Here is a 12096-nt window from a genome sequence, read left to right as displayed (position 1 = left end):
GGATAGAATGCCAGACTTTAAGTCCAGCAAACTAATCTTTCTAAGTTCAAATCTGTCCTCAGACACTTAGTAGCTATATGACCTTGGGCAAGCCCTGTTTACGTCTGCTTTCTCATCTATAACATGAACTGGAGAAAGAAATGGCCAACAACTCCAGTATCTTTACCAAGAAAATTCCCAAATGGAGTCATGAAAAATTGGACATTAATGAAAAAAACTGAACAACAAATATAAAGCTTCTGAAGATTTTTAGCATGGCATTAACATTTGTGATTTAAAGATTTTACTTAGCAGTTGTTATTTGGAGGAGATAAGATGCAGAAAAATGAATTGAGGCTCTCTCATCATGAGATATAATAAAATGGTAAGAATCTGAACTAGGCTAATGGCTGGACATATGGGTTGAAGGAACAGAGATGAGGGATGCTGAAGAGAAAGAATGGACATGACTTGTTAACTAATTGAGAAGCTGATGATGGGGAGAAAAGAGCCAAAGATGACTCTAAGATTGCAAGATCAGGTAGTTGTTAGAATGGGGCTGACTTCAACAAAATATGAAAATTTGGAGTACTGGCATCTTTAGAAGAAAAATAATGGATTCCATAATGACAATTCACATTTGAAAACTCACCACTACTATAGCATCACTTCCCAGAAATTGGTGGCATGTCCAGGACAATATGATAAGTCACATTAGTCAACAAATATAAGATGGTAACAGTGAGCATTGATGTTCCAATTGCTAATGATAGGTTCCTAAGAAGAAGAATGTAAAGGACACAGTAGTTGTAATCATTTTTAACTAATAAAGAATATTTGATCAACATTTAAGTGACTACTATATTTAAAGTAACACAGAAGATATGGAATAAAAATTTAAAAAGCTCTCAATCTAGTAGAAAGAATAGCACATAAAAACATATAACTATATTGAAAATTAGGATGTGACAAGTCAATAAGAAATGTAAAATAAAGGGTAAAAAGTTTAGAGAAGGGAGAGAATTCTATATCCTGGGCAGCTCAAGGAAGGCTTCATAATGAAAGAATATTTTAATTAACTAAGCCTTGAAAGATAGGTGACCTGAGAACTCCTACCACATTAGACATGCAGAATTAGTGCAGAATAAATATGTATGGAAGAGAATCTATCATCTGTCATCCTGTTTGCATCTAACCATCCACCAGGCTCTATAATCCTCTGCTCTCCATTTCTACTCTGACCTCTGACTTAATAACAAAGTCTTCTTCATCCAATACACCTTCCTTTCATGTTTTTTCCATCTTCTTACACCTCTCTGAAACCAGTCCTTTTCTACTAGACACTACATTTCTTGGAACCTTCTCTAAAGCTGGCTTTTTTCTCAAATACCCCTAACATACAACTGGAAGATTTGATATACTCCTCCTCCTTACCACATATGTTACTATCATTCAGCAATCATCTTTCCTCCTTTAAAAGTACTTAATCAGTAGATATCATTGTTGGAATTTGTAGTTATGATTCTGTGATTGAATCAAAGAAATAAAATAAAAATATCAAAAAATACCAGCCAAAATTGGCAAAGTATCAACAAAAAATTTAAAATAATTGTTCTATAGATCAGCAATTGTTTTTATAAAACCTGCTTACTTGTAGAAAAATAGACCAATGAAATGGAATACAAAATTCTGAACTAAAATTTGGCATATAGGAGTTGATTAACCCCAATCTAAAAATACCAAGAAATGGAATGAATTCGGTAAAAAATTATTGACTACATAGACTAGGGGCATGACAAAGAAAAAAACAAACTTTGTATCTATGCCATTCTTTCTAAATAATAAATTCTAATTGTATCCATGATATGAATATTAAAAAAACCCAACAATATTAAAGAAAAAGGAATGATATATTTGTTTCATTTATGTTGAGGTGATAGACATTATTATAGGTAAAAGTCAATAGCTTCCATGTCATAAAGATCAAAGAATATTATTGAAGGAAAAAATCTAAAGTAAAAAGAAAATAGATTGTGGGAAAATATGTAATAAATATACAAGAGATGAAGATCTGCCATCTAGATTTTATAAGGAAAGAACAGAACCATGAGAGTAGATAATAATAAATGGATCTTATCAGAGTTGATCAATGTGGAAGTAATTATTTTGATATAGTACCTTTCAGAATTCTTCATTTCCTCGGTAATAAAATTCAGTGTGTCCCATCCAGAGTAGGAAAAAAGAGTGTTATACAGGGCTAGTGCCACAAGGTTTGGGTCACTGGTGGAATCTTTAAATAGACCCTTAAAATTATCAGTTTCTCATACATAATTTTTAATAATGGTTTCAGCAAATATATGTCCAGCTGATATCTATGTTAAGTGAATGAATTAATAAGGAAAAGAAGGAAACAAACATTTATCAAGCATCTTCAATATGTGCCAGGCCCTGTGATAAGCACTTTATAAGTATTATCTGTTTTGGTCCTCTCAAAAACCCTGTGAAATAGATGCTATTATAATCCCATTTTAGAGAGGAGGAAACTGAGAAAGACAGCAGTTAAGTCAAAAAGCCTACTCCTAGGACCCAGTTGGCTTGGTTTCATGCCAAGATGAAATGAGGCACTTACAATCATTTTGGAAGTAACGGGGCCCAGGACATACACAGATACACAAAACACAAAGATAAAAACCCAATTCTCTTAATGCTAGATACAGTGATGTTTCTAGGACCATCTTTATTTCCTAGATGTTTATTATATGTTTTATTAATATTCAGAGCCCTAACTAGTGATTCCAGCTACTATGGTAAGAAAAGACAACTGGGGCAAGTAGTATATTAATTAACTTTGTGATTCATGATGTGAAAATAATATAAGGAACAATTAAGACAAACTTGATTGAGTATGGAAGAAAATTACTTATCAAAGTGTTAACTCAAAATTGGAAGGAACCGTAGAGGTCAGCTTGTCCAATCTACAGGATTTGGATGTTATTTTTATTCCATCAGAGACTTTCCTAAGTGTCTGTTATTTGGGAAATGACGGGTGGTATATGATTGTGATAGAACAATATTGTGCTGTAAAAAATGACAAGGGGGATGGGTTCTGAAAAAACTATGAAGAAATATGTGACCTGAAGTTAAGTAAAGTAAATAGAATCAGAATAATGTTTACAGTAATAACAATATTGTTAATGGTGAAACACTTAGCTAACTGATCAATTCAAGGACTCCTGATAAAAAATGCCATTTACCACCAGACTGTTGAACTTTGAATGTAGATGGAAACTTGTTTTTTTCCCCCACTTTCTTTATTTTTCTCTTTTTTTTTTAACATAGATGATATGGAATTATATTTTGCATGATTTCACATGTATAAAGAGTCTTATGTTGCTTTCTTTCTTAATGAGAGGAGGGCTAAACGAAGGGACAGAATTTAGAACTTAAAATTTTTTAAAAATAGAAAAAAAACTAATGGAAAACAAAGGAAAAGCTTTCCAAAGAGGATCCTTTCTTTAAAGCCTGGGGAGAGAAGTTAGCATTAGTATTATTATTCACCTTCCTAAGGGAAAAGTGGAGATATTAGTGGAGCAAGGAAGGAGCAGAAGAAAAAGTAAAGAAAGCCCTGAGGAGGGGAATGGACAGGAATAGGCTAGTTGGTGATCTCTTTATGGAATGAGCAAAGAGAGAGGGAGTGAACAAGCTTCAGTCCAGGACTCCTGAGTAACAAAAACAAACTTCCTTTTTTTTCTCCTAACACCCTTCCCTCCCACCTCCTCCTTCCCTTGGCTAGCTCTTAACTCCTAATTTTCAGAATTTTAACTCCTAAATTTCAGAGTATTTGTATTACATTTTTGTGCCATCTAATGTTTCCACTCTAAGGCAAAGCTCTAGCACTCTCATCTAGTTCTGTCAGTTTTTACAAAAGGATCTTAGTATGACTCAAGTTGTACAGAATTTTTTGTGCTTTAAAAGGGAAGGGTGGTTATGGTAATTGTTGTAATTTTACCTAATAAAATACTCTTCAAGGTAACTGTAGTCTTTATAGTTTCTTGCATGCAATAGGTAAAGGGTTTTTTTTTTTTTAGTTTGTTTTTTAATCTGAATCTCTGACTTAATTTATCTAGGGAACTCCCAGGAAGGAATCTCGTTTAAAAAATTAATGAACCAGGGTCCAGAATATTTTCAAGAATAACATACATATAATAATTGGTCTAGCTTTGCCTTTTTGTTGCTCTTCTTTTAATTATTCTACCTACATGATTGATTTTGTTTACTCACATCTGCATATTCAGATTTTGTTTTTCCTTACCTTTACAAATTTAATAGAAACCCATAGATATGACCAAGATGAAAATTAAGATCTTGGCATTTGTGAAAATTTCTTGCACTTCAGTTCCCTATTTCACACTGATACAATTAATGAGTATTAAGGAGCCTGTGGAGGAAATAAAAATGTCTTAAGGCATCTGTGGGGAAAATGCAAATACAACTGACATAGTGGTAAGCTGTAATGTTATAAATTTTGTAACTTCAATGCATGAATTATCTCAATAAACTCTAACAACTCTCAGATGTAGTTTGGAGACAGTAAATGATTAATTATCCAAGGTCACCCTGCCCCTGGGTGTTGGAAGTAAAATCTGAACCAGGAATGTGCTGTAAATGCTTAACAACTACCTAGGCAGGAAAAAAATGTGTATGTGTATATGTATGTATGTTAATGTTATATGTATGTGTAAGAGGTGTTTTTATGAACATAATTTCACATAATAAACATAATAATGAGGAAACTGAGGCTAAGGCAAGTTAAGCAATTTGTGGAGTATTATACATTTAGCAAAGGTCTGAGATATGTCGATCAAAATGATTATTTTTTCTCTGGGATTTTTTGTCTCTTTGCTTCTTTTTCCTGGTCATCTCCCCCCAGTTGCTGGAGCAGTGCTGCATGCCCCTGAATGCAATGCTCGTAAGAGTATAAATAGAATCATAGTATCATGAGATGTCAGAGTTGGAAGGTACCTTAGAGATTATTTCATCAGTGTTAAATGTCACAGGTTTAGAAAAAATGGTGATATGTAAATACTCAATACTACACAATCTATTATTTAAGTTCATCAATCTTGAAGATCAACTGTTTAGTCATTTTTTAAGTTGTATTTGATTTTCATGACCCCAGTTAGGGTTTTCTTGGCAAAGATACTAGAGTCATTTGCTATTTCCTTTCCCTAGATTGTTTTTTACAAATGAAGAAACTGAGGCAAACAGATTAAATGACTTACCTAAGGTCAGATAGCCAATAAGTGTCTGAGGTGAATTTGAACTCAGTTCTACTTAACTTCAGGCCCTGTGCTCTATCTACTGCATACCACCTAGTTGTTTAGAGACTAATTAAGTACATCTGAAGATTTTTGTAGCTCATACAATATTTCTTACAACCTAATCTCTTCATTTTATAGATGAAACAACCGAGGTCCAGAGTTTAAATGACTTGCTGAAACTATTAAGTAGCAATTATAGGATTTGAAACAAGTCTTTGATTCCAAATCTGTTGTTCTCTCCCCTACAACAAATTTCTGAAAACTTCATAGTGCCACTTCTTTATGACATTTTCAGTGCCCAAGAATATATCAAGGCTATGTCTTTTTAAAAATCTTCCAATCTTAAAATTCCCAAACTAACAATTAGTATTTTTTTTTTTTGGTCCAGAACTATGACCTACATAATGCTAATCTTTAAATAATTGGAACCAAATTAGGCAGAATTCATTTTATGACACATGGTTAGAAGCTGTATGATACCATGACTTTGCGAAAGCAAATTTAAGTCTCACAGGAGGAAAAGATTTTGGGATATGAGGAGAATGTTTCCATAGCAGCTCTGTGGTGCTACAGGTCACAATACCCATACAAAGTCCTTCATGAGGGCAGGAAGTGACCTTTGCTTTTTTTTTTTTTTTTGTGTAACCCTAGCACTTGGCACAGTGTTTAGCACATAGAAGGTATTTAATAAATGACTATTAATTTATTGATTGATTAATATATAGGAATCAAACAGGCAGGGTCACCAAGGAGATGGGGCCTAAAGGAGAAAACTCCTTGTCTTCTCTACCAGTTCACTCTGTCTGGAGAATGTGCCATAGAATATAAATGGAGCTTAGCCTCTGTCAGGGTCACACATCCTACCATTGTAGCTAGGTTTGTGCTAGTGACACATTTGTTTTCACCCTTTCCAGTGGTTTGGCTGAATGCTGAAAGATGCTATGGGATGACACATCAAATACTAAGTGCGCCTCCCAACCAAGTATAAGTAGGGAATGGAGTAAAGAGGCTGCTTCAGAGCTATGTCAGAGAGGATTAGCCACTAACCAGAAAGAATTTCCCACTCAATAGACTCTGAATGGAGTAACTCCACCCTCTGTCCCCCTTTCTCTTCCTTCCTCAGTCTGAAACTTGGGGCAAGTAGCCAAAGATTTTGAGATAGGATACTCCTGGCCTTGTATTCATTCTTAGTGAGTCTGAGTACTCAAGAGCTATTATATCCCACAATAGGAGCCAAGAAGCAGTTTTAGCAGGATTTTACACTGCCACTTTCTCAGGGAAAGTTACCCCAGCAGGAGGAGGCTCCCCAAATCTTGGTCTGGCTTGTCAGAAGACATGGAGATGAGGGAGATAGTGTTAAGTCTAGTAGAAAGTCTGAACTGAGTAGACGACACAATATTGATTCAGCAGTCCTATAAGGTGCTTCACACTTTGATAATATTAACCTCCCAAGGTAATATAATTGTAGTTATATGTCACTGATGCTTATTTAAGTTTTTGTCAGTGTATTCTTATGAGTCTTTAATTTTTATGGAAGAAATAAGTAGCATGTGTAAAATGCTTAGTATAGTGCTTAGTACATGTGAGGACTTAATAAATACTTCTTCCTTTCCTTTTTTCCCTTCCCTTTCTTATACCTGATCTATGGCATATAAATTACTTTTCTGTTTCCATTTTTTGGGGCAACCCTAGATATGAGCCAAACTTAAGCGTCAGGTGATTCTCCTGAGGGTTCTACAATAGGGACATAAAGAAATCCCTGAACTCAATCCAGTCCTTAAATGTGGGTCCAGAGCTAGGGACCCCTAGAGCAAGAGGTAGAGAGGGATTTCCTTCCATCTTCTTTGGTCTGGAGTCACTGTTGTGTATATTGTTTAAGGAGATTTTTTTTTTTTGGTATAGCTATCATTAATTATCTGTGGGGAAGCCAAGGAGAAAGAAATTAGAATTCTATTTGAAGACAGAACTTAAAGCTGAAACTAAATTACTTTCCCCAAACTGTTAAATAAAAACAATTACTAGATATTCTCAGATATTAGAGTGAGATTGGAATTCACAGTATACATGAATGCAATCTGGGATATAGCTGGATGTCAGGAGACCTAAATTTTTGTCCCATTTTTACTACTAACCTAGGAACCTGTCAACTGGAAGATGTGACTTAGATCAGAGCTAATATGTTTTATTTTAATAATCTTTTCTTTATCTTTTTATTATGAACTTAACAAACATGAATGTTTCAATATAAAAAGAATGGAAAAGAGGACTATTTGTTAAATTGTGAAGTTCTATTATATGTAGTTTTTTAAAAAAGTAAATATATCAAACATCATAGTAACAAAACTGTTCTGCTTTTCTGTGTCCCTTCTTGAATTTCTTTCTGCTTTCTTCTATGTATTTCAAAATGTTTCATCAATCCTCTTTTCTTCTTTTTAATTTTCTTTTTTGGACATCACTATTACTACCTCGCTAGTTCTCTGCAGCCATGTATACATGTTTAACAGAAAAAAGTAATGTGATACATTTTCATGTTACACCTTCAGCATTGACATTTTCTCCATTAGTTTCTTAAGTCCATTTTAAATTCTTTCTTAAGACAATATATAAAACAAACTTGATTTGTAGTGCTTGCTAACTTCAGATCTATGAATGCTCAAACTGAATATTTAATAATCATCTCAGAAATGGTTCAAGTTGGTTCTAGTATATCCATACAAAGGCTTTCCTCTAAAGTATGCCCTCCCTTCCACAAAAACAATCCTCCCAATATCTCTCTGAATCTATAAGTCCCATTATTTACTGTTAGGTCATTTCTTCTCTGTCAAGAGGTCCTAAGTATTTTCAATTACCTTCTGATACATTTAAAATAAATAAATGCGGCTCTCCAGAGAAACAAATAGATTTTCCCCATATTTTGTATGTAAACTTATATTTTCAAATTGAATTGGCCCAATGTGAATGAGAAACAAAATGGAAAGAAAACCAAGTTCATATTTGAGCTCTGACATCCTCTGTATAATCATGGGGAAAAAAAAAATTCCCATCTGAGCTTCAGTTTCCAAATCTGTAAAATAGGAATTATTTACACTAAGTACCTCAAGAGGGGCATTGTGAAGAAAGCTTCTTAAGCTTCATAATTGTATATAAATGTGAGATTTGTTTTTTGACTGGACTTATTATATTATCAGGATGGGAAGTTCCTAGAAGGACCTTCTGTTGACATTGAAGATGGGCACCTGTTAAATTTCCTAGAGCACTGAGAGAGTAAGTCATTCTCTAATCCACTATGCTTTGTTGCTTCTCATGAGTTTATATTAATAATTAGAAATGTCTGACTAAGGAATTTTTAAAGATGGTCCGTGAAATCACCTTGGATAAAGCAAAATAGAAATAGAAAATAGGAAAATAGAAAAAAAATAGAAATAAGAAAGCTAACAGTGTATGGTACTCACATATGCACATAGCTGCAAGGCATCTGACAGCCACATATCGGGGTTCACAGTGTAAGGAAAGGGATTGAATGATATAATTAATAAATGTAATGGCCATGACAGTTTAGTGTTGTTGGCTCAATGACGAATACAGATGACCACAGACTAATAAAGTCTATAAAACTGCCAAAGGCTTCCAAGATGTAGGCATAATTTGCTCCAGACTTAATGATGATGGCCCTAATTCTGTATAATACAAAGCTCCAAATTATGAAAAAATCCTTTAAGAATCCAAATAATCAAAAAAAGTCCATAAGAGGCACTATGCTTTAGAACCCCTTTGGGAGACATGAATATCTCAAAACCTATCATGTTTCCCATTATTAAAGAGATGCCATTCAACAAGGTGATGTTTTGGTTTCATCTATACCTTCACTCCCTGTGCATTATCTTATTTCTCTTTTTCTAATTCTCCATTATTACATGAGGGATGTTTTCTGTAGCAGAGAGCATAAGAATTTCTCATCTTTTGTGGCTCTCAGACTTGTGAAGGAGGAAAGAAGAATCCTTATTAATAATATAATGTTAGCTTGACATTAGGGATGAACTGAATGTATAGAACAGTTGAAAAGCAAAATTTACACACATACACACACACACACACACACACATGCACACACCCCTACACACAAGACAACAACAACAAAAAAATGACCTGGCCATGTCAGTAAGAAGTCTCTGGCTGAGCAGAAGCCTGGTACAGTGGAGAGGCTATCCAGCGAAGAGTCAGAGAACTGCAAAAACATGCCCCAGTATGTACTAATTGTGTGACCTTGGAAATTGCTTAATCTTAACTTCAATTGCTTTTTTCCATAATCAGGGAAGTATGGATTATATGTCCTCTGAAGTTCTTTCTAAATTTATGATTCTGTGATAAGATAACCATAAAGCAGGTTAAATGCCTCCTTGTGGCAAACCCATAAGGATCTCACAATCTATATTTTGTAATGGAGAAAATAAAATAAATTCTGACATTGACTACACCACTTGTGTGTGTGTTTTGAACTGTTGGTAAAAGTCCAATTGAACACACATTTATTAAGTACCTACTAGATGCTAAACATTGTGCTAGATCGGGGAGAAAGAAAATAACAATGTTTGTTTTTAAGAGATGTTATATATTGAAAGGTGTCATAAAATATTAAAATTTTTTTGCCATTGAATAATCAAAAAAGAAGAACCTTAACATACACAATGATTTAGGTCTTTTAACACCTTGGATAACTGTCAGTGGCTAGATTTCAATCTAGGTTTTTCTATCTCTCCATTCCTTTTGCTAAGATGTCTGTTTAAATTTTTATTTTTCTTGCTATTTCTGACACTTAGAGAATAGTTTTGAAGGAAAAAAATCAGCTCAGAATTTTGAAAAACAATATCACAGTCATCCTCTTAAATGAGAGGATATACATTAGAATGAAATCAATATGGTTTTATTAGATAAAGTCTTACAAAACATTTTATTCAAAAACAAGTCAGCTCTTCTTTCCAGACAGTGGGCAAACTGCCAGTTCATCAGTAAACACAGGGGCACAAGAGATACTTTGTGTTCCTGAAAATGGACTTAAAAAAATCAGACTTCCAGACTTCTAACTGAGCATGAGCTTCTGCTACAGAGTAAAATCAGCCTTTGTGATGAATGCTCTCAGGAACTACAGCAAACTTTACAATCATGCAGAGAAACCAAATCCTGTTAATTACTGGGGGAGAATCCTCAGGCAAGTTGTTGTGAAGTTAAGAGTTGGAAGAATAAGAGCAGACAAAACCTGAATAGACTGAAATTGAAAAATTAAAAATTTCCAACCCTATGAAATGAAGCTCAACTTCTGGTCACATCAATATTGCATATTAAGTCTAAATCATTGTGTTTTTAGTTGATTTCCCTTCCTTACCCCACTCCCAGTCCAAGCAGTGACAAGTTCTGTTGCTAGGTAAGTCCAGTGGGGTCTCTTGTAAACTAACCAAGTAATCACCTGAGAAAAGAGGGAAACATTAGAGAATGCAAAAGCCTACCAGCAAGCATTGGTTATATGGCCTTGTTTAGGAGAAATGCTGTTGGAATTTCTGAAAGTAAAGATTATGACCCTGTGTCCTATCCCTGTACAAGAGAATGAACAGCTGCCTTTCTGTGCATGGTAACTAAGAGCCATCTCCCCAGTGAATATATAGGTCTGTCTCTTTTTGCCACTTTAAAAATTTTAGAGAATACCAGCCCTTAGAGTCAATGATACTGGTTTGGGATGCTGTTCTGGGATAAACTGGAGTAAGTTCCAACTTGCTTGAGCTGAACTGTGTTATCCCACTAATGATGATGACGATGATGGTAATGACAGCTTTTATATAGCACTTATGTGCCAATCCCTGTGCTAAGCAATTTACAATTTTTATTTCATTTGATCTTTATGTAAACCTGAGGGTTAGATGCTAATATTATTCTCATTTTACAGATGAGAAAATGGAGGCAAACATAACTTAAATGACCCACCTGTGAGGTAGGTGCTATTATTATCTTCATTTTAGTTGATGAGGAAACTGAGGTTAACAGATTAAGTTATTTGCCCAGGATTCCATAGCTAGTAAGGCAGGATTTGATCTTAGAAATCTTCCTGACTCCCAGAATCCCATCTATTATTCAACTTATTTACCATGGAGTTAGGGAATATAGGAAGAAGAAAGGTTAGGATGCAAGGATACAAAGGAACCACTAACCAATTTAATCTTTACCTAAGGAAAACATTGACAGTGAATATAGGCTCTTTTAAATTTTTTTTATTTTATTTTAAATTTATGGAATAAAAAAGCATTTACATAACATAAGTCACATAAAATAACAACTAAATAAATAAATAAATAAATAAACAATAAAAATGATTGCACATGAAACTGCAAATCTGTTATGTACAACTTTCTAAAATCTTTTAAAAATATTATAGTTATCATGTACATTTTTTTCCTTCCATTCTCTTACCCCATTCTAGAGATGGTTACCACTGAATAGAAAAATATCTAATGTCCCTCTGTCTTCTATAGCAGTTTTGCTTGATAGTGATGGTAAGAGTGTTTGAAAAGGGAGTAGAGGGGACCAAGTATTACAATTTTAGACTATCTTTAGATATTAATTCAATTGTTGATAGTTTATAAGTGAGATCTTTTTCCAGTGACCAATGAATCCATATAACACTGAAGGTAGCTAAGAGGTGCAAAGATCAGAACACTGCATCTGTGGTAAGGAAGATCTGAATTCATATCTGCTTCAGACACCCTGAAAAATTGAGCCTTATTAAAATAGATGCTCTTGCTATAAATCA

General features: G+C 34.2%; 1 pseudogene; it reads right to left on the bottom strand.

The window, feature by feature from the left end:
• Nucleotides 1–613: 613 nt before the first annotated feature.
• Nucleotides 614–9145, bottom strand: LOC100921491 (annotated as a pseudogene).
• Nucleotides 9146–12096: the final 2951 nt, after the last annotated feature.

Source organism: Sarcophilus harrisii, chromosome 1 (genome assembly GCF_902635505.1).
Source record: "Sarcophilus harrisii chromosome 1, mSarHar1.11, whole genome shotgun sequence".
Classification (NCBI taxonomy): domain Eukaryota; kingdom Metazoa; phylum Chordata; class Mammalia; order Dasyuromorphia; family Dasyuridae; genus Sarcophilus; species Sarcophilus harrisii.
This window is presented reverse-complemented; position numbering and strand designations above follow the sequence as displayed.